The sequence below is a fragment of the Psammomys obesus genome, unplaced genomic scaffold (assembly GCF_907164565.1).
Source record: "Psammomys obesus unplaced genomic scaffold, mPsaObe1.curated_primary_1811, whole genome shotgun sequence".
Classification (NCBI taxonomy): domain Eukaryota; kingdom Metazoa; phylum Chordata; class Mammalia; order Rodentia; family Muridae; genus Psammomys; species Psammomys obesus.
Window position 1 is genome coordinate 754,261 of NW_026590767.1, and position 27,794 is coordinate 782,054.

Consider the following 27,794-nt stretch of genomic DNA (forward strand, 5'->3'; position numbering starts at 1 on the left):
TTTCATCTCCTCTCTCTCTCTCTCTCTCTCTCTCTCTCTCTCTCTCTCCCCCTTTGTCTTATTTCTTTTGGTTTTTTGAGACAGAATTTCTCTGTAGCCCTAGCTGTCCTGGAATTTTCTCTGTAGACCCAGCTGACCTTGAAGTCAGAGATCCACCTGACTCTGCCTCCCAAGTGCTGGGATGAAAGGTGTACCCCTCTATTGCCCAGTTTAGAAGTTTCTTTTCTAAGAAGACTTTTTATTAAGGACATAACTTCTTCAAGCCAAACTGATGTTTTATTTCTCGAATCAGTTTTGGAAATTTGTGTCATTTGAGAAATTTATTCCATCCAATTTGCCAAATTTATTATTCCTTTATTATTCTTTTAATATCTGCAAGATATATTATTATTTTGGAAATTAGTATTTCTGACTTTTCTATTTCCTAACATATTAGTCTTGCTTAGGATTTATCAAGATCTTTTCTCCAAGAGTCACATCTAGATTTTGTTAAATTTATTTGTGTTTTAGTTTATTTAAAATTTTCATTGTTTTATCTTTACTCTTAGTTGATGTTTAATTAGTTTCTTATGTGACTTTTAAAGACAGAACATTTAACCAATTGCTTTAAATCTATCTGTCCGTCTGTCTGCCTATCTAGCTATTTATTTATTTTCAGACAGGGTCTCACTGAATAGCCCTACTTGGCCTTGAGCTGGATTTCTAGCCCAGCCCAGCCTTGAACTAAAAGATATCCACCCTCCACTGGGATTAAAGGTCTGTGCCATGATACCAGGCAAAGTCTGTCTTTAGTATAAACATTAAAAAAAAGCTTCCCCTCTGGGCCTCTCTAAACTGTGTCTCACCAGTCTCGGCACGGGCATGTTGTCTTTTCATTGTTATTCAGTTGGAATGCTTGCTAATCTGTTTGGGAGAACTTTGACTCATGGGCCACATAGGAGTGTTTAATATTGATATCAATGTTATGACTGATATTTAAATATCTGATTTTTTTCTTGATATATTTTTCTTACTAGTTTGTTTTCATTAACATCTAATTTAAATTCATCGAGTAATACATTTTATAAGATTTGAATCTTTTAAAATTTATTAAAGCTGATTTTATTTGTTTAGTTTATACTATATAACACTTTGAAGTTGCTGGGTTTAGTGTTCTGTAAGTTTTAGTTTAATCAGGCTGGTTTATAGTGTTGTTCAGATCTTCTCACTTAGTGAATTAAAATCTTTTTTTCCTATTGCTTACTTAAATGTAGATAACTAATAACTCCAATGATGAATGTGTTCTTGACTTTCCTACTTTTTTTGCCTGACATATTTATTTATTGTTTTTTCTTTTCTTAAATTTTTTTAATATTAGTTACAGTTTATTAACTTTGTATCCCAGCTGTATCCTGCTCCCTCATTCCCTCCCAATCCCACCCTCCCTCCCTTCTTTCCTCCCTCCCTCATCTCCTCCCTTCTCCTTTCCAAGTCCACTGATAGGGGAGGTCCTCCTCCCCTTTCATCTGACCCTGTTTTATCAGGTATCTTAAGGACTGGCTGCAAAGTCCTCCTCTGTGGCCTAGAAGGGCTGCTCCTTCCTTCGGGGTGTTGCGGGGGGAGGTCAAAGAGCCTGCTATTGAGTTCATGTCAGAAATAGTCCCTGTTCCCCTTACTAGGGTACCCACTTGGATACTGAGGTTCTAGGTTATATCCATACATGGTTATATATGAGAAACAGTCTTATATAAGACCCCTGTGCCCAGATATATTTGGTCCTTGTGGAGCTCCTGTCCTCTCCAGGTCATATTAACTCCCCTTCTTTCATATGATTCCCTGCACTCTGCGGAAGGTTTGGTTTTGAGTCTCAGTATCTGCTTTGATACACTGCTAGGTAGAGTCTTTCAGAGGCCCTCTGTGGTAGGCTCCTGTCCTGTTACTTGTTTTCTCCTACCTCCAATGTCCATCCCATTTGTTTTTCTAAGTGAGGATTGATCATCTTACCCTGGGTCCTCTTTCTTGTTGGTGTATAGAATTCATTACGTTTATCATATCTTATAGGTCTATATAGGTGAGTATATACTATGTGTGTCTTTCTCCTTCTGGGATACCTCACTCAGGATGATCTTTTCCAGATCCCACCATTTATCTGCAAATTTCATGATTTCCTTGTTTTTAATTGCTGAATAGTATTCCATTGTGTGAAAATACCACAATTTCTGTATCCATTTCTCTGTTGATGGACATCGGTTGTTTCCAGGTTCTGGCTATTCCGAATAAAGCTGCTACAAACATGGTTGAGCAAATGTTCTTGTTGCATACTTGAACATCTTTTGGATATATGTCTAGGAGTGGTATAGCTGAATCTTGAGGAAGCACTATTACTAATTGTCTGAGAAAGCACCAGATTGATTTCCAAAGTGGTTGTACCAGTTTACATTCCCACCAGCAATGGAGGAGTGTTCCCCTTTCTCCATATCCTCTCCAGCATGTGTTGTCATTTGAGTTTTTGATTTTAGCCATTCTGATGGGCGTAAGGTGAAATCTCAGGGTCGTTTTGATTTGCATCTCTCTGATAGCTAAGGACATTGAGCATTTCTTTAAGTGTTTCTCTGCCATTCTATATTCCTCTACAGAGAATTCTCTGTTTAGCTCCGTACCCCATTTTTTAATTGGATTATTTGATTTATTGCTTTTTAACTTCTTTAGTTCTTTATATATTCTGGATATCAGCCCTCTGTCAGATATAGGGTTGGTGAAGGTCCTTTCCCAGTCTGTAGGCTGTTGTTTTGTTCTGATGACAGTATCTTTTGCTTTACAGAAGCTTTTCAGTTTCATGAGGTCCCATTTATTGATTGTTGCTCTTAGAGCCTGTGCTGTTGGTGTTCTGTTTTTATTTTTTTTTCTGTTTTTTTATAGCCCTCTCCCTCTTCTCCTCCCAGTCTCATCCTCATGCCCCTCCCACATTTCTCTCCTCCTTTTTCTCAAAGTTGGGGAGGTCCCCAAGGGGTATCAACACACTCTGGTACCCCAAGTTCATCCTCTCCCACTGAGGCCTGACAAGGCAGCCCAACTAGGGGGAAGGGATCCAGTGGCAGGCAGCAGAGTCAGAGACAGCCCCTACTCCCATTGTTAGGGGGCCCGCATGCTGACCAAGCTACAATCTGCTCCATATGTATAGAGGGTCTAGGCCCAGCCTATGCGTTCTTTAGTTTTTGGCTCGGTCTCTGTGAGCCCCCGTGGGCTCATGTTAGTTGACTCTGTAAGTTGTGGTGTCCTTGACCACTTTGGCTCGCTCTATTCTTCCTCCCACTCAGGTAAAGATTTTAGGAAAGGCAGAACAATTACTGGCCCAACTTGAGAACTCACCCCATGGCAGAGAGCCAACACCTGACACAATTAATGGTACTCTATTCTGATTGCAGACAAAAACCTAGCTGACTTCTGAGAGGCTTCTTCCAGCAGCAGATGGAAACAGGCGCAGAGACCCACAGCCAAACCATAGGCCGAACTCAAGGAGTTCTGACATAAATTTTTTTTTTTAAATAAAATGTTAACCATACACATATATGATGTGTTACATTGTGAGGTCAGAGGACAACTTGCAGAAATCAGCTCTGTCCTTCCACTGTGTGGTTATCGGAGGTCAACGTCGAGGGCCGGGCCTGGCAGCGATCATCCTCACCTGCCGAACCGTCTCACAGGCTCTGCTTCAGACATTTTAAAGTTTTGTTATTTTTGTGTGTGTATCAATGATTGTTGGGGTTTTCCTTATTCAGTGATTCTTTATTATTAAGCATCCCTCTTTATCCTGGTATTTTATTCTAGCCTTCACATTGCCTGAGAGCGATGTAAGCACTTGGCATTTTTAGGACTGTACGTGGTGGTATAGTTTCCATTCTTTACTGTCAACTGGGTCTTTATCCATAAGTTCATAACAACCGATAATATCAGGTTTAAATGTATTGTGCTCATGTTTATTTCCTCTTTGTCTTGCTTTCTTCTTTTGTTTCCCAGCTACTCTTGTTTCTGAGTTAATAAAATGCTTTCTGCAATCCTTTCAGTGCCCAGATGCGTGTCCCGTTATGTTTTTAGTGGTTGATCTAGGGGCAACTGTTTCTTTCTTAGTTTTGTTTTCGGTTTGAAACAAAGTTTGGCTCTGTAGCTCCGGCTGGTCTCACATTTACCTGCCTCAGCCGCTGAATGCTGGGTCACACCTGTGTGCCACCAACTGCGCAAACATTGCATTCGTAATTCATGAAGGTATGAGAGTTAATATTGCTCCATTCAGACTCTGGTTTTCACTCTACCCACCACTTTTTTCACCCCCCCTCACTCTACTTAGCATATATAAGAACTTAAAGGCATTCAGTCCCATTTATACTTTTCTTGTTCACAATTAGCTTGCAAATTTGAGTTATTTGTAGGACTTCAAGGAAAGAGAGAAGGTGGCTTTTGTATGCACCCACACACACATTCCTTTCTGCGACAAGCCTCATTCATTTCTGAGATCAACATCCATTCTTTTTATTCTAAAGAATACCTGCTGGTCTTTCCGCTTTGAAATGTAAACATTTTGATACTTTGTGTGTAAGTGTAGGGGTTTCTGTGGCGTATATGTTTCTGTGGGTTCTGAGCATGTATGTGAGGATGCACATATATGTAGGTATGGGTAGAGGCCAGACCTGAAAGTCTGGTGTCATCTGCAATCACCCTCTACCCTACTCTTTGAGGGTAGGGCTTCCCACTGACCCTGGAGCTCACCAATTTGTCTAGAGTGGTGAGTCACTGAGCTCAGGCATCCCCACTCACCAGAGTTTTTATGTCAGTCCTGTGATCTGAACTCAGGTCCTCATACTATGTGGCGTAGCAGGCATGATGGATCCATCTCCCCAGTCCCTTGTTGTAAATTTGAATTTCAAAATTTAGAAGTGTTGTTTTTAATGTAGGTAACTTTGGAGGTTTTGTTCTCCTTAACTCTTTTTGTGTTTTGACAGGGTGAGCAGAGATGTCTCCTGGCTGCTGTATATTTTGAATCTTGGTCTTTTTCTGCCTTCTTTCCTCTAATCATGTTGGCAACTTGTTTCCACTTTTGAAAATCGAATTCCCAAGTGTTCCATATGTGTCTACGGCCATAATCATACTTAGTTTCTTCTGTGGCTTCTAATATAGCATTCACAAAGAGCTCTGCGAAGAACCTTTTCCCATCCTTTCCCAGCAATTCCACCGGCTCGCCTCTCGCTTTCTCCATTGTCTATCTCCTCTTTGTTCTTTTCTGCCTCCTTACTGAGTGATTAATTCTGAGCGACACTAGGTTGTCTGTCACGCCGTAGATGTATGTGGGACTATTTGTCTGACGCTTCTTTTTCTCCACAGGCTGCTTCTGCTTCTGTACATGCCCTATAGTCTCTTCTTGCCTCCTTACACACTGAAAAATGATTTTTATTAAATCACTAATTTAATGCCAAGAATTTTGTATTCATCATATTTCATCTGTATTTACGTCCACTCTTCTCCCAGACTCTCTCAGTCTGCTCCAACTTCTCCATGCCCTGTCAACAACTTTGTGTTCTCTTTTTAAAAGTAAATTCTTTCTTTCTTTCTTTCTTTCTTTCTTTCTTTCTTTCTTTCTTTCTTTCTTTCTTTCTTTCTTTCTTTCTTTCTTCCCTCCCTCCCTCCCTCCCTCCCTCCCTCCTTTCTTTCTTTCTTTCTTTCTTTCTTTCTTTCTTTCTTTCTTTCTTTCTTTCTTTCTTTCTTTCTTTCTTTCTTTCTTTCTTTAATGTTTTTGGAGACAGGGTTTCTTTGTAGCCATGGAACTTGCTCTGTAGACCAGACTCGCCTCAAGCCTGCCTTTGCCTCCACTGGGATTAAAGGCGTGTGCCATCACCACCGGAGTCCTCTTTTATTTTTAATGGTTCAGTGAATCCAAGTTTTCACTGACCATATGTTCTCCTAGGTGTGGGGCTGTCTGGTGGAGTGTTGTCCAGGGGCCATGCCTTTAAAATAAAAACTGTCTCTGTCTCCTCCCCAAACCAACTGTCAGGAGTGCCTCAGCTAGGGTCCCGGGATGGGATGCCTCTTCCTGCTGGAATATTGAGTGGCTTGATCTCATTGGGCTGCTGTGAGCCCATGAGTACAGCAGTCCTGTCATGTCTGGACAACACTGGTGCTCTCTGGTCTTCCCTGACATCTAGCTTTTCTAATCTTTTTGGCCCTTCTTCTGTGATGGTCTCTGAGCTTTGGCAGGAGGTCAGGGGAATGAGTCCTGTTTGTGGCTGGCCATTCCACCTTCTTTCAATCTTTACCTCTTTTGTTTCTATGTTGATTTCTTTCTAGGTGAAACTCATTTTTAAATGTCAATATATCTTCTTTTGCTATACTGTGCTGATGGCTGGAGAGCCAGGAAAGGGCCTAAAATAGAGCTATTTGCTACTGTTTTGTTCTTTGTTTTGTTTTCTTTTTGAGACAAGGTGTCTTAATCATTGTTCTATTGCTGTGAAGAGACCATGACCAAGACACATTATAAGAGAAAGCATTTAATTAAGGGCTGGCTTGCAGTTTTAGAGATTTATTCCATTATCCTCATGGCAGGAAATCTGGTGGCCAGCAGGCAGACACTGGAGCAGTACCTATGACCTATATCACGTCCTGATCCTTAGGTAGAGAGAAAGAGAAACTGGGCCTGGCCCAGTGATACCCATACTCCAATAAGGCCACACCTCCTAATCCTTATAATCCTTTCAAATAGTGCCACTCCCTGGTGGGCTAGGCGTTCAAATATATGGCCTGTGGTGGGGGGAGGGCCATTCTTATCCAAGCCACTACACAGGATCTTACTATGTAGCTTTGGCTGTCCTAGAACTTACTATGTAGACCAGGCTGGCCTTAAAGTCACAGAGCTCCATTTGCCTCTGCCTCCCAAGTGCTGGGATTAAGGGTGTACCACCATGCCCAGCTCCTATTTGCTAATTTTTATGTTAAGACTTTTTTTTTTTTTTTTTTTTTTTTTTTAACGTAGAAGCCAAAATCTGCTTGGTCAATTGTATCCAGCAAATTCTTTTGGTCTCTTGCTTTTTCTGTGTAATTGTCATTGAGGGTCTAGCAGACTCATGATGAAGCCCCTCAGACAACAAGCTTTCTGATTCACTGTGTAGCCTGAGGTCCCTTGCTCCTTCCTGGGCCTTCAGGAGAAGAACCGTTGGCCAAGAGGCTGAGTCAGAGTTCATAGAGTGCCTCAGAGGGCTCCTCCATCAGCTTCCTCTCCCTGACTGTTCTACACTGACCTACCAAAAATGCACAAAGACAGGAATCCTTCCTGCTCTGGAACTTGCCAAGCACCACTGGTCCCCCCCAGCCATGTGTGTAATGGGCCTATCTTTTAGGCACGCTTCTGGGGAGTTTTGTACCCCGCTTTGGATCTGAGGTATTATGCATTGACATCCTGAGTCTTTATTTATCTTGACCTATGTTGTATAGTCATTGGCAGCTCTTCTAATAGGCTGTGGGTTCCAGCTGTTGCCTCATTTTATTGGCAATGGAGGAGTCTTTGTTTTGGTTTTTGAAGAGTAACCTTCTGGGGGATAGACTTAAAGGTCAGGAATAAAACACAAACCATACTGAAGCGCTTACCATTGCCACAGCTAATGGAAAATCTGTAGATTAGGTTTCAGTGACTTTGGGCTGGTTAGTTTTTGAAGGATAAAATGCTAAGGAATAGGGCAGACACTAGAAGATCCTTAACAAAGTGCTCAGTGATGTGCACTTTGGGTATGATTCTCATTCTAAAAGTTCACACTGTGGCAATTCTGACCACCAGATCCCAGTAGGGTATGCATACTCATTGAACTGACCTGAATTGGCACAGGACACACCAAGACCAAGTTCTCAGCACAAAGGGATTTATTTGCCCCAGAGGGACAAGGGGCAGAGAATAATAGACAAAAATAGGAGATAAATGATAAGGGAGAAGGGGAAAGAAATAAGGGAGAAGGGAAAAGAGGTATTTGTCCCAAGGTGTGTGTGTGTGTGTGTGTGTGTGTTGGGAGTACACACCAAGGGACTACCTCTGGACAGAGAGGAGACAGACGTGGCCCATAGAGAAAATCACAGTTTCTAAAGGTAAAAGAGAAAACCCCATGTTAGGATGAGGTGTTTACTTTTAATTGGGCATGTTAATTGTGAGAGGCAAAGGGGGCTTTTGATTGCTGGACTTAAATTCTTTGATAGCTGGACCTTGGTAGTCAGTTTTCAGGAGGAGGAAGAGGCCAAACAAGGGAACAGACCTTGAGAACTAGCTTTAGGAATGTAATCTAACAGTTTAGCAAGGTAGAAGGGATGGAGAGAAGGTCAAGGCCTGCCAGAGCCATTTTTTTGTTGTGCTTAGGCCTGCTAATGTACTTCGCTAATGCACTGAGTTTTTTTTTTTTTCTTTTTAGATTCCACAGATATTTATTAAACACTACACACCAGGCACTGTGTTGTTTAAAGCATCAATAAAAGCAGTGGCCAAATAGCCTCTACAGATAAAATCAATGTCTCAAGTGACTGCCTGTGGCACGCAACTCATTGTGCAGATGGGGTGTGCCTTCCCGTGCCTGACTCTGGAATAGGAGCAATGGTGTCTTTCCTCCTTGGTCTTGAAATGTTCACCCACTATTCACAGCTTGATGCTAAGACCTTGCTTTTCCCTTGCTCTTATATGAGAGGTCCCTAAGCCTGGAGCTTCACGAGGGTGGTAGTCCCATTGCTTCCACACCTCTGACCCAACGGGCAGACTTCTAGTAATTCAGGGTAACTCAACACAACTCTGAGAGGTGACAGACAGGGACAGAAAGGCCTCTGAATAGATGGTAACTTACGTAATGAGTGTTTTGAACATTTGCATTTGTGAGGCAGGAAATACAAGGTACTCTCTCTGCAGGCTTTCAGTCTCAGTTCATTTATTCTTTCATAAACTTTGCTTGAGAATCCTTTTATTTATTTCCACTGCTTCCTTCAGGGTGCTCCCCATATGGCTTTCAACATTCAGTGCAGACTTTCTTAGTATCCCACTGACACTAGCATGAATCCAATAGAAACCCAAGAGAGATTTTTACATTACATTCAAAGGGAGAAAACACATCAGTTCCTTGGGATGCAATTTGGCTCCCAAGCAGAACACTGAATCATTTCTCTAAGAGGGTGAAAGTAAATAAGCCATTTAGAGTCTTTTAATGGATAGCCTGACTTGCCATTATGCGGGTTGTGCATAAGGAGTGGCGAATAGGAGTTCCTGGAGCAGAAACCTTGAGGACTTGGCACTAATTTGAGGGAAATGGAGTGAGTGAGGCATCTCACAGGAAAGTAGGTGGTGCAGAGAATGTTGGGGTGTTAGGGCTCTTGAGGCCTTTATGAGTTTTTCTGCACTAGAAGGTAAGGTGGGTGTTTAAAGTTGGCAAGGCATATCCTACCCAATTACAGAACCCTAAGGTGAGAAGCACTGATGAGTTGCATTTGGAAGAAGAATTGACGATGAACTGTCAGGCCAAGATGATGATGCTCTGAAACTTCAAGCTGTAGCCGTCAAAAAGTGCTATATTTATCCTAACCAACCGTGAATAAATATCGCTTCTGGAATGTGCGCACCTAATCTATTTCTCAACACAGAGAATAGAGAAGTAGGATGATTACCTCATTAGATGCTTACTGAACCCTGCTGAAAACTGAGCGGGACCGCAGAGGGCAGTCAACATAGGATGCAGTGTGTAAAGAAGAGTGTCCCATGGACCAAACGGTGAAGAGAGGCAGCTGTGGGCATCTTAAGAGGGCCAACTGGGAACTTCTCGGCATGCCACAAGATGCTGGGGCTCCCAACAAGCTCCTAACTGTAAGGCTTCAGTGGGTTGTGGAGGAGTCTTTCCCGCTTGAACTTGGTTTAAAAGGGTGCACGTTCTTTTTCTCCAAATGCATGTCCAGGTTTATTCATGCTCCGGGAGTGGACACTGAGGAGCTTCCAGCACTTCAGTGACAAAGACACCGAAATTATGAGCCAACGCTGTCTAACCGTCCAGGGCGGGTATTCCAAGGATTGTTTCTGATGAACTGCAGTGAGTCATGAAAGCTTAAGATTTATGCAGGGCTTGACCACTGAGATCTCCTTTTGTGAGGTCTCAAGAGCCTCGAGAGGCTTCAGGATGGTATGCTTTTCCACCATTACAGCAAAAGAGGCTTAAGAGTAATCCTGGCATAGGTAGGTTTCAGTCTTACATCTCACAGGTGAAGTCTGGAAAGAGCTTTCATCATCCTTGTTTTCTCTTCTCTTAGGAAGTACTCCCTGGACCCTGTACATTCTTCATCCGGGCTTGTTGCCCCGACTTAACACAGCTGTGAGTTTTGCTGGCTCTAGTCCTGTGTGCTGGAGACAGATGGCTGAGGAGTCAAAAGTGTGGTCCCAAAAGGAGGGCTACAGACAAAGAAACGTGTCCCGAGAGAGCATGTAGGAAAACAGCAGTCAGTTCAGTTCACGGTGCTGAAGATCTTAGCTACGTTAAACTTAAAATTCCATCCTTGGCTTTCTATTAGCTTCGACAATCATTACCTCCTTTCAATTGAGTATTTTTTTAAAAAATAGATTCCCATGATGCATCTTTTAGCAGATGCCCTAGCAATGGAAATCTCATTTGAAAGGATCATCTCTATGCAACGCAGAGCCTGTGTACTGGAATTTCTATTGATTCACTATAGAACCATCATATGTTTCACATTTTCTGTATTAAAGCTAAATGCAATTGTTTAGTTAAAAATTCTTTCCTTTCTCATTAGAGATAAATGTCTTTTCAAAAGATTTCTAACATATTGCTACCATTTCTGCAGTTTACTTGGCTGCCAACAGTTACCTCTCTAGGTACCACTCAAAAGCTTTGAGGCATTGGGGGTGTTTTTCTGTTGTTGATATGAATTTATGGGCACACGGAGAAAGCTAGATGCTGAAAACTCTACAATAGGCATGACCTTCATCTTTTACCACAGTGTTACATTTTGAGTAACTATAAGTGAGGGTCTCTCACTAAACCTGTTTTGGCTAGGCTTTTTGGCACCACCATGCCTGTTGTTAGTTACCACTCTATTGCTGTAAAAAGACATCACGAGTTAACTTACAGACGAAAGCATTTGATTGGAGACTTGCTTACAGTTTCTGAGGGTTAGTCCATTATCATCATGGCTGGAAGCGTGGTGGCCGTCGGCATGGTGCTGGAGCTGAGCTGAGAGGCTCAGCCTCAAAGGCCTCCCCACAGTGACACACCTCCTTCAACAAGGCCACACCTCCTAAGCCTTCTTGAACAGTTCCACTAACTGTGGACAAGCCTTCGAACACGTGACCCTAAGGGGGCCAGTCTCATTCAAAACACTACATCACACTCCCTGATCCCCAGAGGCTTGTAGCCATATCCTAATGCATGCACACTTAGTTAAACTTCAAAAGGCCTCCCAGTGTTACCACCTCTCAACATTGTTTAAAAGTCCAAAGTGTCTTCTCGGCCCCAGGACAATTATAATTCCATGTAAAATTAAAAAAGCAAATCACATGCTTTTAACATATAATGGCATGGAATATATATGACCATTCAAAAAGGAGGCAAGGGGGCACCGTGAAAGTATGGGAATAGTGGACCAAACCAAGATGGAAAGTCAGCTGGGCAAAATCCAAATTCTGTAACTCCATGTCTAATGTTAAAGAGTTCAGGAACTGGTTCTTTCTGTCCAGATTCCCTGACTACAGTGCACTTCTCTCTTTTAGGCTGATTCCATGTCCTGTCTGCAGCTCTCCTTGGCAGGTGTCCCACAGTTCTGGCATCTCCAGCGTCTTGGAGTCTCCAGTGAAATCAGAGCTTTAACCTTCAGAGCGTCGTTCAGGGTCTCCATGTGGAGACTCCCCTTCACAGGCCCAGCTCTGGTGGCTTTCTGTAACTGCAGAGGAAGACTCCACAGCTCCTTTCTTGTATCCTTGACTTTAGAGCCAGAACCACATGGCTGAAGCTGCCAAGTTTTGCTGTCTGCTGGGCCTGGAACTTGGCCCTCTTCTTGAATTACATTTGCATAACATTTCAGGTTGTTGTCTAGGCCTAGAAAATCCCGAAAGCCTTTTCTTTTCATGGGTCTTTGAACTTTATCTCCTTGAGCACATGACTTGGCCCCATCCTTACATTTCCTGATTATCTTTTCCTCCTCAAACCGAACATTTCTCTTCACCCCGCTTGCTACTTTTCTCTGTAGATATGCACAGGAGTGATAACTAACAACCATGTGACATGATCAGTACTGGGCTGGCTATCTTAAAATCTCCTCTGTCAACTATATTAATCCAAAAATCAATGTAACCTCAACAGATCTTTAGGACCAGGGATAAGGCAGTCACATTCTTTGTCAAAATATCATAATAGCAAGCTGAAAATATTCTTCTCCTCTGAAACCTTTTGAGCCAGGTCTGCATGGCCCACATCACCCGCACTGCTGTCTTTCATGGCCCTATGAGGATGGCCCACTAGGCCCTGCTTAAAGTATTCAACAGCTTTTCTAGTCCAAAGTGCCAAAGTCTTCCATATTTCTATAACAAACAGCATGGTCAGGCCTATCACAGAAATACCCCAGTCCTGCTCCAGCTCCTGTCTTAGTTATTGTTTTATTGTTGTGAAGAGGCATTATGACCATGGCAACTTATAGAAGAAAGCATTTAATTGGGGTCTTGCTTATAGTTTGAGAGTGTTGGTCTTTTATCATAAGGGTTAGGGACATAGTAGAAGGCAGGCAGGCATGATACTGGAGAAGTAGCTGAGAGCTTTACATCCAGATTCATAGGCAGCAGGAAGAAAGAGAGACACTGGGCCTGGGGTGGCCTTTTGAAACCTCAGAGCCTCCCCTCCCCTCTTAAAGCTGAACACCTCCTCCAACAAGGCTAACCCTCCTAATCCTTCTCAAACCGTTTCACGCAAACATCTGAGTCTATAGTGGGCATTCTCATTCAAACCACTACAACCAATTTTTAAGTTGGTTCTGGGCATCTGAACTCAGGTTCTCATGATGGGCAACAAGTATTTTCCCCACTGAGTTTATTTTATTTTTTTGACGGTCAAAAGTAGTGTCTTGGTTTCATTTATTTACTCTTTTCTTTTTGTTTAACTAACTAATTGACCAACTAACTAATTAATGAATTAATTTTGGATCAGGATCTTACTAACTAGTCCTGGATAGCCTGGAACTTGCTATATGGACCAGAATGGCCTACCGTCTGCCGCCTCAGTGCTGAGATTAAAGAGGTGTGATTCCTACTACTTATCTATTTATTTTTAAAGGAAGTTATCTTTTCTTTTTCACCCCAAGATCATCTGTTAGCTTTAGGTTTCTGTAATGCTGCAGTTGGCAACCTAACTTGATTACTTTAGGTGGGTCAACCTATGGGCCCTGATCCTTTCGAGGTTGAATGACCCTTTCAGAGGGGTGGCCTAAGACCATCAGATAACACAGATATTTACATCATGGTTCATAACAGTATCATAATTACAGCTGTGAATTAGCAATAAAAATAATTTTATGGTTGGGGTCACCACAACGTGAGGAACCGTATTAATGGGTCACAGCGTTAGGAAGGTTGAAAACCACTGGTAGGCTATGCCTGGCACATTGTTGAAACATGGTCCAAGGAGGAGTCACAGGGGGAGGATTCTAAGTGAAGGTTGAGAACTACTGATCGAGAGCAAAGTTTGCTGTGTCCAGCTGGAACGGTGGTCTCTTTCTTTGTGACTCAGAACATAGTTCCAGCAACAGCAGCAGACTTCCACATGGATTCTGACTCATGCCTCCAGATCTTTGATCACAAACCATGATCACAAACCATGTCTACTAGGATCACTTGGCATCAGTCTGTTTCCTCTCTTAACAGCTTAGCCCAAATGCTGTCTTCCACATTTCCTGGTCCCTTTTGTGTCTCCCAGACATGACAAGCTGCCGTGAAAGGTCATGGCATCTCTTTTTAAAGTGCTTTCTGCAGGTCAAATATCTGAGACATCCCTTCTCCTCTCTTAATTGGATCTACCATTTTTTCCCCCTGTAATCCCAGGCTTATGAACCCATCCAACTCACTGAAACGACACACTCTAAGCTAAGTGTGGTTTTAACCTAGCAAGTGCTGTTCTGCAGTTCAGGGAGAGCAGCCTGTGTGTGCCTGACCCATCTGTGGCAAAGCAGGTGTAGGACCGGCTGCTCTCGTCAAGGCAAAGAGCACATCTTACCAAACCCGAGTGTGCTGTGCTGCATAACCTCCTGGGCCTGGTGGCAAATGCAAGTGACAAAGGGACCTTTATATGCACTTCATTAAAAGGCATTGCAGCTCAGTCCACCAGCGGTGAGGAGGTATTGGCTGACGTGCTGATGGCTGACTGAGCCACGGGCCTCCAGCTGTCACCAGGGCATTAGGGACACAATAAAAATTAGGTGAGGGTCTCATCAGGCAAGGCTAGAGCTTCCACCTGAGAACCCTTTGTTGAGAAGTATGTCAGTGTCTTGGGAGGCTTGAGTAACATCTTGGCTGAATCATCATTAACATTGAAAGTGTACCTAGTGTTGGTTTTGATGTTTTCTGTGGTATGAGTGTTATGGCAAGGGTGTGTGTGTGTGTGTGTGTGTGTGTGTGTGTGTGTGTGTGTGTGTAGGTTTGTGTCCCTCTTTTCACATAATCTTCTCTTGGTGAGTTTGTTTGTTTCTTCCCCATACTTTGGAGAAGTGGTGGAGGTCAGATGTCAAGATACGAAGTAGAAATCTGGTCTAAGGCTGTCCAAGACAGGGCAGGCACTGGATCTAGGAGTGCCTCTTTAAAACTGTCCATTTTATGTGTGTGCCTAGATATGTGTCTGCATTACATGTGTGCAGGGGCTTTCTTCCAGAAAGCAAGGCAGGAACTTCCACCAGACGCTCCCAATGTTCCTGTTATGGTACGCGGTGCTTTTTTGCTCTGCAGTCCTGAAGATTGAGAACTTGTCCCAGGACCACTGAGATCCTGTCCTCTCAGAGCCCCTTCCAAACTTACACCCACAACTTTGTCTGTCTTATCGATGCCTGTAAATAATTTATTTTTAGTTTGGGCATTCTTCACAAATCTCAAGGCATAATTTTAGTTGTCCTCCATCTATAAGGAAAATTATATGACTTAATATTTTAAAAGTTACCTACTGAATACTATGGTTCTAAGATCAATCTTCAATAACATCTGGACATTATTTTATATCACTGATAACAGATTTATACTTTTCTTATTGGGCTACTATATACCTTTCCTATAAACTTTTCAGGTTGCAATTGATGGGCTGGTATTGATGTCCAATTCATTCAGTGAATATCATCTTGTATAGGGAGAATTAATCTGCTGAGCTTTCTAGACATTAGCAGTACATAAAAATTCTATAATAAAGTATGCTATTATCTCTTTTTGAAGATGAGTAATGAGGCATGACAATTTCTTTCTAAAGCAATAATCAAGAAAGAGAGGCCTATATTTAATTCGTTATGTGCACTTACAGAAAAAGTTAAAGAAAAACAAACATTTCTTTAACCCATTTGAGTCAACTGTGAGTTTAAATTATAGGTTCTTGCAACTTTAACTTAATTGCTTTCAGAAAGAAGCACAGCCACTGTGATCAGATACTTCAGAATACGAAAGTGGTAATCTTTGACATTTCAGAAAGGGGTAGAATTATGTCTTCCTCAACCTGTACTGATTTACCTTCACAGTGAAGTCACAAAATATGTACCAGAACAGAATAAAAAGTCAAACCTAAGGCAATTTAGAGGAAATCTCTGTTACCAAAGGACAGTCTGTAATAGATGATAAGAACTTAGATAGTGACCCTTCTCCATTGGTAATGGATAACCAAATGAATATTCTCCCCCTCTCCCCATCCTTCTATTCCTCCATCCATCCCTCTTTTCCTGTGGAGATCAGGCTGTGTTCAGCTATAAGTGGCTCTGTATTATGTGTGCACTGGTTTTTAGGCTCTGTCTTATGTGGGTGGCTTGATTTAACAAAGCAGCATTTGACTCCAATTTGAGTCTAAGATAATTCTGTATTGCATATTGACACCACCATCTGTCCCTTGCCACCCATGAGACACTGACTAAGAAATAGCCTAATTTACAAATAAAAGGTACCACCTATAAACTTATCAAGGTGGATTGAGGACATATGAGCGCATGGGTTTGTTGAAGTGATGCCAGAAGATCCAGGCTGGAGCATTATCCAACATACCAGCCTATCTTAGTTACTTTCCTATTTCTGTGACAAAAATCATGACCAAAGTGACTTAGAAAAGAAACATTTAATGTGGGACTCACAGTTAGAGTTCATGACCATCATGGCAGGGAACATGGCAGCAGGCACGCAGGCATGGCACTGGAGCAGTAGCTGAGAGCTCATGTTCTGATCTAGCAAGTAGGAGGCAGAGAGTGCTAACTGGGACTGATTGGGGCTTTTGAAACCTCGAAGTTTCACAAGCACATCCTTCAAGGTCACACCTCCTAGTTCTTCCTAAACAGTTCTATCAACTAGCAACCAAATATTCAAATATATGGGCCTGTGGGGTCAGTTCTCATTCAAACCATTGCACACATGGACAAAGTAGGTGACTCCCAGTGCGGGCCTCAAGGCAGTGACAGGTAGAGAAAGCAGTCCAGCTTGTCCAGCTCATCTTGCTCTCTACTGTTTGGTGCAATCCACTTGAACTCATCCCTTCATCCAGGATCTGGTCCTGGTACCTGGTCTCCAGGGTCCTGTTATTTGCATTTCAACACAACCCCATGGCTTGACTGACCACAGCAGCTTTGTATGCCTCCAGCAGCTTGCCAACTGGATTCCTAATATCCTATCTAACCATTGAAGCTACGGTACTAGCCCTCATCTCTGCCTCTAGTTAGGTTTGACGTTGCTGTCATGAAACAACATGATCACAAGAAGTTTTGGGAGGAACAAGGGTTGATTTGGCTTACATATCTGGAATCACAGTCCACTGAGGGAAGCCAAGGTAGGAAGTCAGGCTGGGCAGGCACCTGGAGGCAAGAGTGGATAAAGAGGCCATGGGGGAGTGTTGCTTGCTGGCTTTCTCTTCGAGGCTTGTTCATCCTGCTTTCTTATAGAACCCAGGACCACCAGCCCAGGAATGGAACCACCCATAATGGGTGGGCCCCTCCACCATTGATACTAACTAAGAGAAGACCCTACAGGCTTATCTTCAGTAAGATCTTCTAGATGGATTTTTTAAATTGAGGTTCCCTCCCCTCAAATGACAATGGCTTTCCTCCAGTTGACATAAAAGTAGCCAGCACACCATGTTATATGTGTAATGAATGATTTAAGAATTGCCAGAATCTGGAAACAACCCAGATGTCCCTCAACAGAGGAATGGATACAGGAATTGAGGTACATTTACACAATGGAATACTACTTAGCAATTAAAAACAAGGAAATCATGAAATATGCAGGCAAATGGTAGGATCTAGAAAAGAGCATCCTGAGTGAGGTATCCCAGAAGCAGAAAGACACACATGGTATATACTCACTTATAAGTGGATATCCGACATATAATATAGGGTAATCATATTAAAATCTGTACACCTAAAGAAGCTAAGCAGGAAGGAGGACCCTGGGTAAGACGTTCAATCTTCATTCAGAGAAGCAAATGGGATAGACATCAGAAGAAGGTGAAAATAAGGAACAATACAGGAACCTACCACAGAGGGCCTCAGAAAGACTCTGCCCACCAGGGTCTTCAAGTGGATGCTGATACTCATAGCCAAACTTTGGGCAGAGTGCAGGGAGTCTTATGAAAGAAGGAGGAGATAGAAAGACCTGAAAGGGTTTGGCCCTCCACAAGGAGAACAAAAAATCTGAGCCTAGGGGTCTTTTCTGAGACTGATATTCCAACTGAGGACCATTCATGGAGATAACCTAGACCCCCCTGCACAGAGGTAGCCTGTGGCAGCTCAGTCCCCAAATGGAAGCCCCTAGGGCTTCCTAGTAAGGGGAAAAGGGGCTGTCTCTGACATTAACTCAGTGGCTAGCTCTTTGATCACCTTCTTTTGAGCGGGGAGAAGCCTGACCAGGCAGCAGAGGAAGACTATGAAAGACAGTCCTGATGAGATCTGATAAGCTAGGATCAGGTGGAAGGAGAGGAGGACCTCCTCTATCAGTGGACTGGGGAAGGGGCATGGGAGGAGATGAGGGAAGGAGAACAGGATTGGGAGGGGATGAGGGTGGGGCTACAGCTGGGATACAAAGTGAATAAATTGTAATAAATAAAAAATTATATTAAAAAGAATTAACATTAGTAATTAAGACTGGAATGAAAGAACCTGTGTTTGCCAATAGCCAGCTATCAGGGGAATCTATGCTACTTGACAAATTTCAGCCAATAAAGTCAACAAACAGAACTCTGACATTGTGGAAAGTTACGGGTGGGTCCTTCTTGGTTTCTGGTATAGTAAGTTCACAATAGTTTCTCTCCCACATCTGTATTTCTTTTCCTTCTGTTCATTAGGACTTACTGTGGAGCCCAGGCTAGCCTTGAACTCTTGATCTATTTCTGCCTCCTCAGTGCTGGGGTTTGTAGGCAGGGCCCATAAGGTTTGTTATGAATGTTGTTATTAACATCAGTACTTAGTTCATTTTAAAATTACATACGTGTGTGTATGTATGTATGCACAGGGTGTGTATGTTAGGGAGTGGAGGGGGCAGAACTCAGGCTCAGGTACCACTCCTCCGGATCCACCTGTTCTTTGAGATGGGGTGTCTCACTGGAATGGCGGCTTGAAACTTAGGCTGAGCTGGCTGTCCAGTGAGAAGCAGCAATCTCTTCTGCCTTTCTGGTACTAGGACACAAGTGTGTGCCACCATGCTCAATTTGATACTGGAGATCAAACTTGGGTTGTGACAAGCATTTTGTGGTCTGAGCCATTTTGCTAGGATTTCTCCACCTCCTCATCTTTTGTTTTCCCAGGAAGAAATTCTTATTGTTTCTTGGTAGGTTGTTTTATGGACTGGCAACTGATGTGGAAGGGCCCAGACCTTGGTGGGCAGCGCTACCCCTGGGCTGTGCCATCCCTGCTCCCGGATGGTATAAAATGCAAGCTCACACAGACCTACAGAAGATAAATAACAAGGAGGACCCTAGGGAGGATGCTGAATTTTCATTCAGAAGGGCAAATAGAATAGACACCAGAAGCAGTAGAAGTGAGAAAAAAAAAAAAAGGATGGAAGCCTATTATATTTGTCCTCTGAAAGACTCCACCCAGCAGGGGACAAAGCGGATTCTGAGACTCACACCCAAACTTTGGGCAGAGTACAGAGAGTCTTATGGAAGAGTTGGCAGGGGATGGTGGTGGTGGTGGATAGAAGGACCTGGAGGGGACAGGGACTCCACAAGGAGACCAACAAAAAGAAAAAATCTGGGCCCAGGGAGGCCTACAGAGACTGAGACACCAACCAAGGACTACGAATGGAGAAAAGCTAGAACCCCTTCTCAGATGTAGCTGATAGCTCAATTTTTGTGTGGGTTCCCTAGTAAGGGGAGTAGGGGCTTCCTCTAATATAGACTCTGTTGCCAGCTCTTTGATCACTTTCCCCTGGTGGGCAGCCTTGCCAAGTTACAGAGGAAGAGGATGCAGGTAGTCCTGAAGAGACTAGGTAGGTTGGATTCAGATGGTAGGGTAGGAGGATTCCTCCTTTCTGAGGACTAGGGTGGGGGAATGAGGGGAAGAGGAAGGGAGGGTGGGACCAGGAGGAAACGAGAGGGCTACAAACAGGATGTAAAGTGAATAAATTATAAAAAAATAAATTAATTTACATTTTACTGATGACTAAGGGTGTTGAGTATTTCTTTAAGTGTCTCTCCGCCTTTCAATATTCCTCTGTTGAGAATTTTCTGTTTAGCTTTGTACCACATTTTAAAATTGGATTATTGGGTTTGTTGGTGTTGAGTTCTTTATATATTCAGGATATTAGCCCTCTATCAGATGTAGGGGTTGGTGAAGATCTTTTCCAGTCTGTAGGCTGTTGTTTTGTTCTTAGTCATCAGGGAAATGCAAATCAGAATGGCTCTGAGATTCCATCTCACACCCATCAGCATGGCTAAGATAAAAAACTCAAGTGACAACACAAGCTCGAGAAGATTCTTAGTGGGAGTGAAAACTTGTACAACCACTTTGGAAATCAATCTGGCACTTTCTCAGAAAACTAAGAATAGCACTACTTCAAGAGCCAGCTATACCACTCCTGGGCATATATCCAAAAGATGCTCAACCATAAAACTAGGACATTTGCTCAACTATGTTTACAGCAGCTTTATCTGTAATAGCCAGAATCTGGAAACAACCTACATGTCCTTCAACCGAAGAATGGATAAAAAACATTGTGGTACATTTACATAACGGAATACTACTCAGCTATTAAAAACAAGGAACTCATGAAATTTGCAGAGAAATGGATGGAATTAGAAAAGATCATCCTGAGTTAGATAACCCAGAAGCAGAAAGACATGCATGGTATATACTCACTTATGAGTGAATATTAGCCATATAATATAGGATAAACATACCAAAATTTACAGACCTAAAGAAGCTAAACAACAAGGAGGACCCTAGGAAAGATGCTTAATTCTCATTTAGAAGGACAAACAGGATAGACACCAGAAGCAGTAGAAGAGATGGAGCAGGATGGGAGCCAACACAGATGTCCTCTAAAAGACTCTACCCAGCAGGGGATCGAAGCAGATACAGAGACCCACAGCCAAATTTTGGACAGAGCACAGGGAGTCTTAGGGAAGAAGAGGGAGATAGAAAGACCTGGAGAGGACAGGTGCCCCACAGGGAGACCAACAAAGCCAAAACAGCTGGGCCCAAGGGTCCCTGCAGAGACTGATGCATTAACCGAGACCATGCATAGAGAGGATGTAGACCCCCTGCTCAGATGTAGCCAACAGGCAGCTCAGTTTCTATGTGGGTTCCTTAGTAAGGGGAGAAGAGACAGTCCCTGAGAAGAACTCGGTTGCCTGCTCATTGATCACTTCTCCCTGGTAGGGTGACCTAACTAGCCCACAGAGGAAGAGGATCCAGACAGTCCTGATGGGACCTGATAGGCTATGGTCAGATAGTAGAAGAGGAGGACTTCCCCTATCAGTGAACTAGGAGAGGAAGAGGGAGGGAGGGTGGGATCAGGAGGAGATGAGGGAGGGGGCTACAGCTTGGATACAAAGTGAATAAATTTTATAATAATAATGATGATGACAATAATGATAATAATGATAATAATGATAATAATAATAATAATAATAATACTAAAAATGTAAAACAACAAAAAATTTAAAAAGCAAGCTGAGCAAGCCAGTAAGCAGCCTTTCCCATGGGTTCTTCAGGTACCGCCCCAGGTTTCTGCCTTTAGTTCTGCCCTCACTTCCCTCAGTGATGGACTGTTACCTAAAAAGTTAGGTGAAATAAACACCTCCACCCCAAGTTGCTTTTGGACCTGCTGTTTATTACAATAGAAATCCAGCACGATATTGAAGGGAAGCAGGGCCAAGCCTCCTCACCAGCTTCAACCTCTGGAATGGTTTTGGAGAAAGACTTTCTCTTTCTCGTTCCTTCATTATTATTTGTGGGGCTCAGCCTGGCCCTGATTTTTATACCTATCTCCATCTCCATCATGCCATTTGCAGAAACCTCATTATATCATGAGGTAAGCATCGTTTCACATAGTTTCTGGAGATTCCTTGTATTGTCTTTGTTTTTTTTCTTTCTTTCTTTCTTATTGATTTGAAAGAACAGAGAGTCCTTTATGTGATATGTGATAGATATTGATCTGTCCTCAGTACAATAAGCTGTGAAAATCTTCAGCTGCGACTCGGTTTCTAGCTTTTTAGTACAAGCTTTTGTAAAACAGCCAACATTGCCAGTCTCTCCTTGTATGGCTCCTTGTCTGTGGATTGCATTAATTACAGAAATCAGGAACAGCTGCAGCACAGGTGGACAACTGGCCGGGGCTTTCATCGCTGCATCATGTTATTGAAGTGATAGCCTGCTCCCAGCAGCATCTCAGCTAGCTGTGGATGTGCCTTATGCTTGCACCTTCTGGTAGCAGGGGATCTGAGGACATGTCCTGGTTTGAGACAAAGGTCTGGAGCCCCATGCCGTCTTCATACCACCAAGTCTCCCAGGAATGGCAGGATCTCAGCTTGGTCACCAAAGTGTGGCTGCCTCCTTGTGAATGGGAAGGAGAATGACTTCTATGGGATTCCTCACTTCCCATCTCCTGTCTTCATTTGCTTCTGTTCCTCTTCCATGCCCCCATGTCCATGGCTGGCTCCAGTAGCAGCTAGAATCCTCTGACCCAGAGGCTGAGAGTCCCACAGGCCCAGTCTACTACAGCATGAGAAGCTGGGCATGGTTTGGGTCCAAACTTCCAATTTTTAGGCACCTATGGTTTACAGCCAATATAGTAAAAAAAACTAACTTCACATTTTAAAAGTGGTGCAGACAGTAGATCCAAATGTCCTAGAGGAAAACGCCTTTCTGAAGGGCAACCAGTAAATCTATATGGAGAGTATGAATTTCAAGGCGATCCTGTGGAATCCATTTATGCAATCAGCTGGTGATGTCTCCATTCTTCTAAGTGGCTCTGGGCTCAATGCAGACTTAAAAACTCAATAGAGAACCCTATAGCTTAGAATCAATGCTTTGTGCCAGTGCTCCCTGGCATGCTTTCCGCTCTTTTGATTCACGCTAGCAGCCTTGACAGTGCTGGAGGGGGAGTGGTGTGGAAGCATGCCAGGGTTCTCTCTGCTTTCCCACTTCCTGTTGGCAGCTCCCACAAAGATAACGATTTCATTTCTACCAGCTGGCTTGTCCTGGCAGAGCAAGCATAGGTCAGCTCTAGGATGGCAGAGCTTGGCCATCCTTCTTGGTCACTGATCTCCCTCTGGCCAAGCTCTCCATTATACTTTAGGAAGAGAGGCTAATTTTTACTTATAAATCACACACGGTTTTGGTTTGCTATCTCTCTGGCCTTGGGTTTCCGTGTGGCTTTCTTTTAGTGTCTGAGAGCTGATTCCAGAGTATGATCAAAGGAGACTTTGGGTCATCTGTCCACTGGGTTGTGGGGTGAGATACAGAGAGACATTTGATTTTGCTTTAGAAAGGCTCAAAACAAAACTAAAGTAAAGAAAAAGAGCTCCCCCCCCCTGACCCTACAAGCTGCCATGGAAAACCCATATAGGTGTACATAATTGGTTAGAACTAGGCACTTCAAGGATTCTTGATTTGTATCAACCAGCACGTTCCTATCTTATGAATGGGAACACAGTATTTAATTATCCTATAGGCGCAGGGAGAGGAGGGCTAGCAAGCATATATATATGTATATGTTTGCAATACTGGGGGATGGAACCCAGGCCTCGTGCATGCTTTGCAGGCACTTTAAAGCCGAATTACAGTCCAGAAAACTATCAACTAACTTCTTTAATGGCTCTCGTTTTGTCATGGCTGATTTGAAGCCACTAAAACGACATTATAGATGGAGTTGGGTGGAGAGTCACAACCGAGTAGTGTTATTTAGTATTTCCTCCAGATGCAATACTGCACAGTGTAAAGGCCCTCAGGAACGGGCCACTGCAAAGTCAGGAAATAATAAAAGCAGCGTCTTGGGAGTGTGACTATTGCTTTGCTATAATCCATTTACTCTTAGGAAACATAGTTTAAAATGCCTGTGTTTACCAGGCAGCTCCTGAAAGTTTAGGTCATCTCTGCTAAGCTGGTACAAGGTAGCTCCAGTGTACCACCAGACAGGGCTGGAGAGGCTAGGAAGAGACTGTGATTTCCACTCTGTCATGTTCTCTCCCGTTCCCTGCTGGGAACAATGCCGCATTACTCCTGAGTTTCCTCAGGTGGCTTTCAAGGTCTGGGCTGCGAAGAGCTTAACATTGATCTTTATAAACACCCCAGCCACCAGCCTCTTGCTTCAGACCAGTGCCTCTCAACCCTCCTAATGCTGTGACCCTTTAATATAGTTCCTCTCATGGTGTGGTGACCCCCAACTTAAAGTCATTTTTATTACTATCTTGTAAGTATAATTTTGCTACTGTTATGAATCATAATGTAAACATCTGTGTTTTCTGATGGTCTTAGGCCAACCCCTTTGAAAGAGTAGTTTGACCTCCCCACCCCCACCAAAGGGGTCACAACCCTCAGGTTGAGAACCAGTGCTTTTTCTTCTTTCCCTTTTTTCCTTCCTTCTTTCTTTCTCCCTCCCTCCCTCTTTCCCTCCTTCCCTTACCTACTTCTTCCTTCCTTCTTTCCTTTTCTTTGTGGGGAAGATAATTTTGTAATTATATTTATGTACAGAAAACTTAGCAGTGTACATTTAACCAGTTTGCTGGCGAGTTCTTTGGCCTTTGCCTTTTCCAGCTTGACAATGTGAGCCACAGATTTAGGACCCAGGACGTGGCCTCCCCAGTGGCGGCAGCTCTCATCGTATCTGTCATTGTAACTGGTCCTGATAGCCTCCACCAGCTTGGCCAGAGCACCCTTGTCTTGCGAGTTAACCTGTGTGAAGCAACGGCGGTGCAGGTCTTCCTGTGGGCAGCCGCCCAGCCTGGCCTCTCCCTTGATGATGCAGTAGGGACCCCATCTTTCCACACTGGGCAGGCAGCAAAACCACCAGCTCAATGGGGTCTACTTCACGGGCAGCCGCCACCAGCTGAGCCTTCTTGCTCTCCAAGGCGGTGACTGTATTGATCCCTGCCCAAAGAACAGGTGGTCTCCTAGTTGGGATGTCCCCTTTGCCAGCAGCTTCCTTCTCAGCACAGGTGAAGAGCCTTTGCTTCTCCTGCTTTGTCTCTGGCCTGTACTTGTGGGCAAGCTTAAGCATCTAGACAGCTGTTTGCCAGTCCAGGGCCTGGAGGAACTGGTTAATGGCAGGTGATAGTTTGAACTGCTCATAGAGGGTGGCTCTTTCCCACTGCAGCCTGATGTAGCGGGGCCGTTTGATGAAGCATGCAAGATCTCCTTTGGACTGGATGTCCTGCCTAATTACAGAAGTCCTTAGGCTTTTTTTTTTTTTAAATCAAACAGAGGATTCACCACTTTTTTGGCCTAACATATCTTCACAAAGGCAAAAGCAGGGACCACCTTCCCCTTGGTTTTCTTTCCTTTGGGCATCTTGCTGGGCTGGAAGAGAGAAAGAGAGAGAGATTCATTTTCAAGTACAGCTCAAACATGAGATTATGGCATTGCTAGCCTCTGCATAAAGACCCAGTTGACTGTAAATTTCTTGGGGTGGTAAGGGCCTGGCTTTCTTTCAGACTTAGATTCATCTCATAAGTTTGAACTAAGAATAAATGTAACCTCGCAGCTTGTGTCCCCCTCATCAAAACAGAGAATTTACTCTTGCCCAGTGTTTTCACTTACAAAAGTCACATAAAGAAGAGGGAAGGTTGAATGTGTGCCAATGGATCCTTTCTTCCTCCTCTTCCTCCTCCTTCCTTTCCCTTCTCCTCCTCTTCTTTCTCTTCTTCCTTTTCCTCTTAAGGGAGCGTGCATATGTGTGTGCGCTCTGATTCTCTGGAAGGCCAGCAAGTGCTTTCCATCCTGAGTGATCTTTCAAGCCTGTCCTGGGTATTCTTAACGCAATCCGGTTGACAGTTAAAATTGACCACCACTAGGAATGAGTGTATGCTAAATTCTAATAAATTTATCCAAATTGAGATCTGTCACACCCTCTATTTTGCAGCACAGAATCTTGTTCCCACAGTCTATGTAGACTCATGGGTACAAAGCAGAGTGAGGTGTTGTCTTAAGGGGAATATTTCCAAGAGACAAATGTAAGAGAGTTGTGGCTTAAAGAAGATATATAGACACCAAGTGTGGCGTATCCCAGCAAATAGGAAAGCTTGGAGATGATTTATTATCTGTAAGAGTCCCAGTAAAGGTCAGCACAGTCATGAACTCTATTTTAGAGGCTGCAGTCAAAAAAGATTCCTAAGGCTTCTTGCTTAACAACATGGGTTATGGTAACAAAGCTAGGTCACTTTTCCTCTTGAACTGGCTCAACCCATCAAACTGGATAGAAACGGAGCCATCTTTTCATCTAGAGAACAAAGTGATCAGATGGAACCAACCTGAGGCATACACCTAAAAAGGGAAACCAGTATTTAGGCCTGAAGCAACAGGGCTAAACAATGTTTTCATGATCCCTATTAAAGAGAAGTTGAAGGACGAATGAATAATCCTTTTGTGCCTCTGAGAGACTATTAGAAACTCTTTGTAATGTCAGTCAGAGGCAGTACAGTGCGCATCGCACACACCACCAGCAAGGCCCCCTTGGATGCACCCACAGCTATCTTCACAGAGGCAAGCCTGCCTGGGAATATGGAAATGCACATGCCACTTCTAAGAGATCAATTACGAAAGTGACAGGTGCCATTTTCCTTAGATCGCACAGTGTCTGATGTGTCAGTGAATTGGCATCGGTGTTTTATTTTGAGACTTGGTGTCGGGGGCCTCGGGCATGTTTCCTCAGCATGAAGTTGTCTGGGCATTAGCCTCTGTTATGCTGTACTCCAATTGTCACAGGCTGCCACTGGCTGCACACAGCACAGTGGGTCACTTGCAGATACTCTCTTGGGAAGATACATAGCATTTCAGGGCGGAGGTACCTAAGGCTCAGGGAAGTTAGGTGTAGCTCACATCCAGAAGCACAGTGGCTAGGAGCTTTGAGCCATGGGCCTTGCTCTAGAATTTATGCTTTTTTTTGCTTTACACTGGACACCTGAGAAGGCACTAAGCGTACTCACCAAGAGGGACGAACGTCACGGTTTGACAGGTGCATTGCCAAACACCTAATTCAAAGATCATTTCACAGCTGGGCAGACTTAGATCGATCGTTCATTCCCACGGGTTTTATTTTATCATTCTCTTTATCCACAGACTGGAGAGTGAAATGATTGACTACATCGTAGGTGTACAGCCATCCTGAGCTGGCAGGGGTTATATGAGGGCTATCCTTTAATTTAATGTGTGTCTGTGTGTCTGTGGCCACACATGGATGTGTACATGTGTGTAATCTGTGTAAGTGCAGGCATGTATGGATGTATGGAGAAAGAGAGCGAGCTAGGCTTTCAAGCTAAGGACAATGCCTGAAGGCTCCTCAGTGTGGCTTTAGCATAGGACACTTCAAAAGCTGGCAGGTGACACTCTGCTGATGACAATGTGCACAAAGGTAAAGTGAGGCAGAGGGGCCAGTTGTTTTCACCCTGTTTCTAGTGACGCACTGAGCATCTGAAGAGTAAGTGCATGAGTGTGCGCATGCACGCGCACAGGTCAACCTCGGGTGTTTCTTCTCAGTCATTCTCCAACGTGTAATTCGAGATACAGCATCTCGCTTTCACTCGAGCTCACAGATTCTCGGGGCTCTGTGGCCAGCAAGCCTCTGTGACCTGTCTCTGTGTTTCGACTGCTGGGATTTCACTTCATTGTGCCCAGCTTTCTCCCATGATTCCTGGGAATCAAACCCACTCCTCAGGCTTGGGCGGAAATCCCTTTACCAACTGTGCTATCTCCCTAGACCCCAATAGTTACGGTGTTTTAACTAGATTATCCTCTGTGACCCTGTCGCATGCCCAGTGCTCAGCTTCCAAGCTCTATTTTATAGCTGAGACAAGTAAGGCACAGACAGGCTGAAGGCATGGTTATAAAGCTAGAGTCAAAGACATGCATCTAATTCCTGGGCTTTTCAAAAGGCGTTTGAGACT

General features: G+C 43.6%; 1 pseudogene; it reads right to left on the reverse strand.

Moving 5' to 3' along the window:
- Positions 1-25,203, reverse strand: part of LOC129678150 (60S ribosomal protein L7a-like) — a 101,225-nt pseudogene extending 76,022 nt beyond the window's left edge.
- Between the last annotated feature and the right edge of the window lie 2,591 nt (positions 25,204-27,794).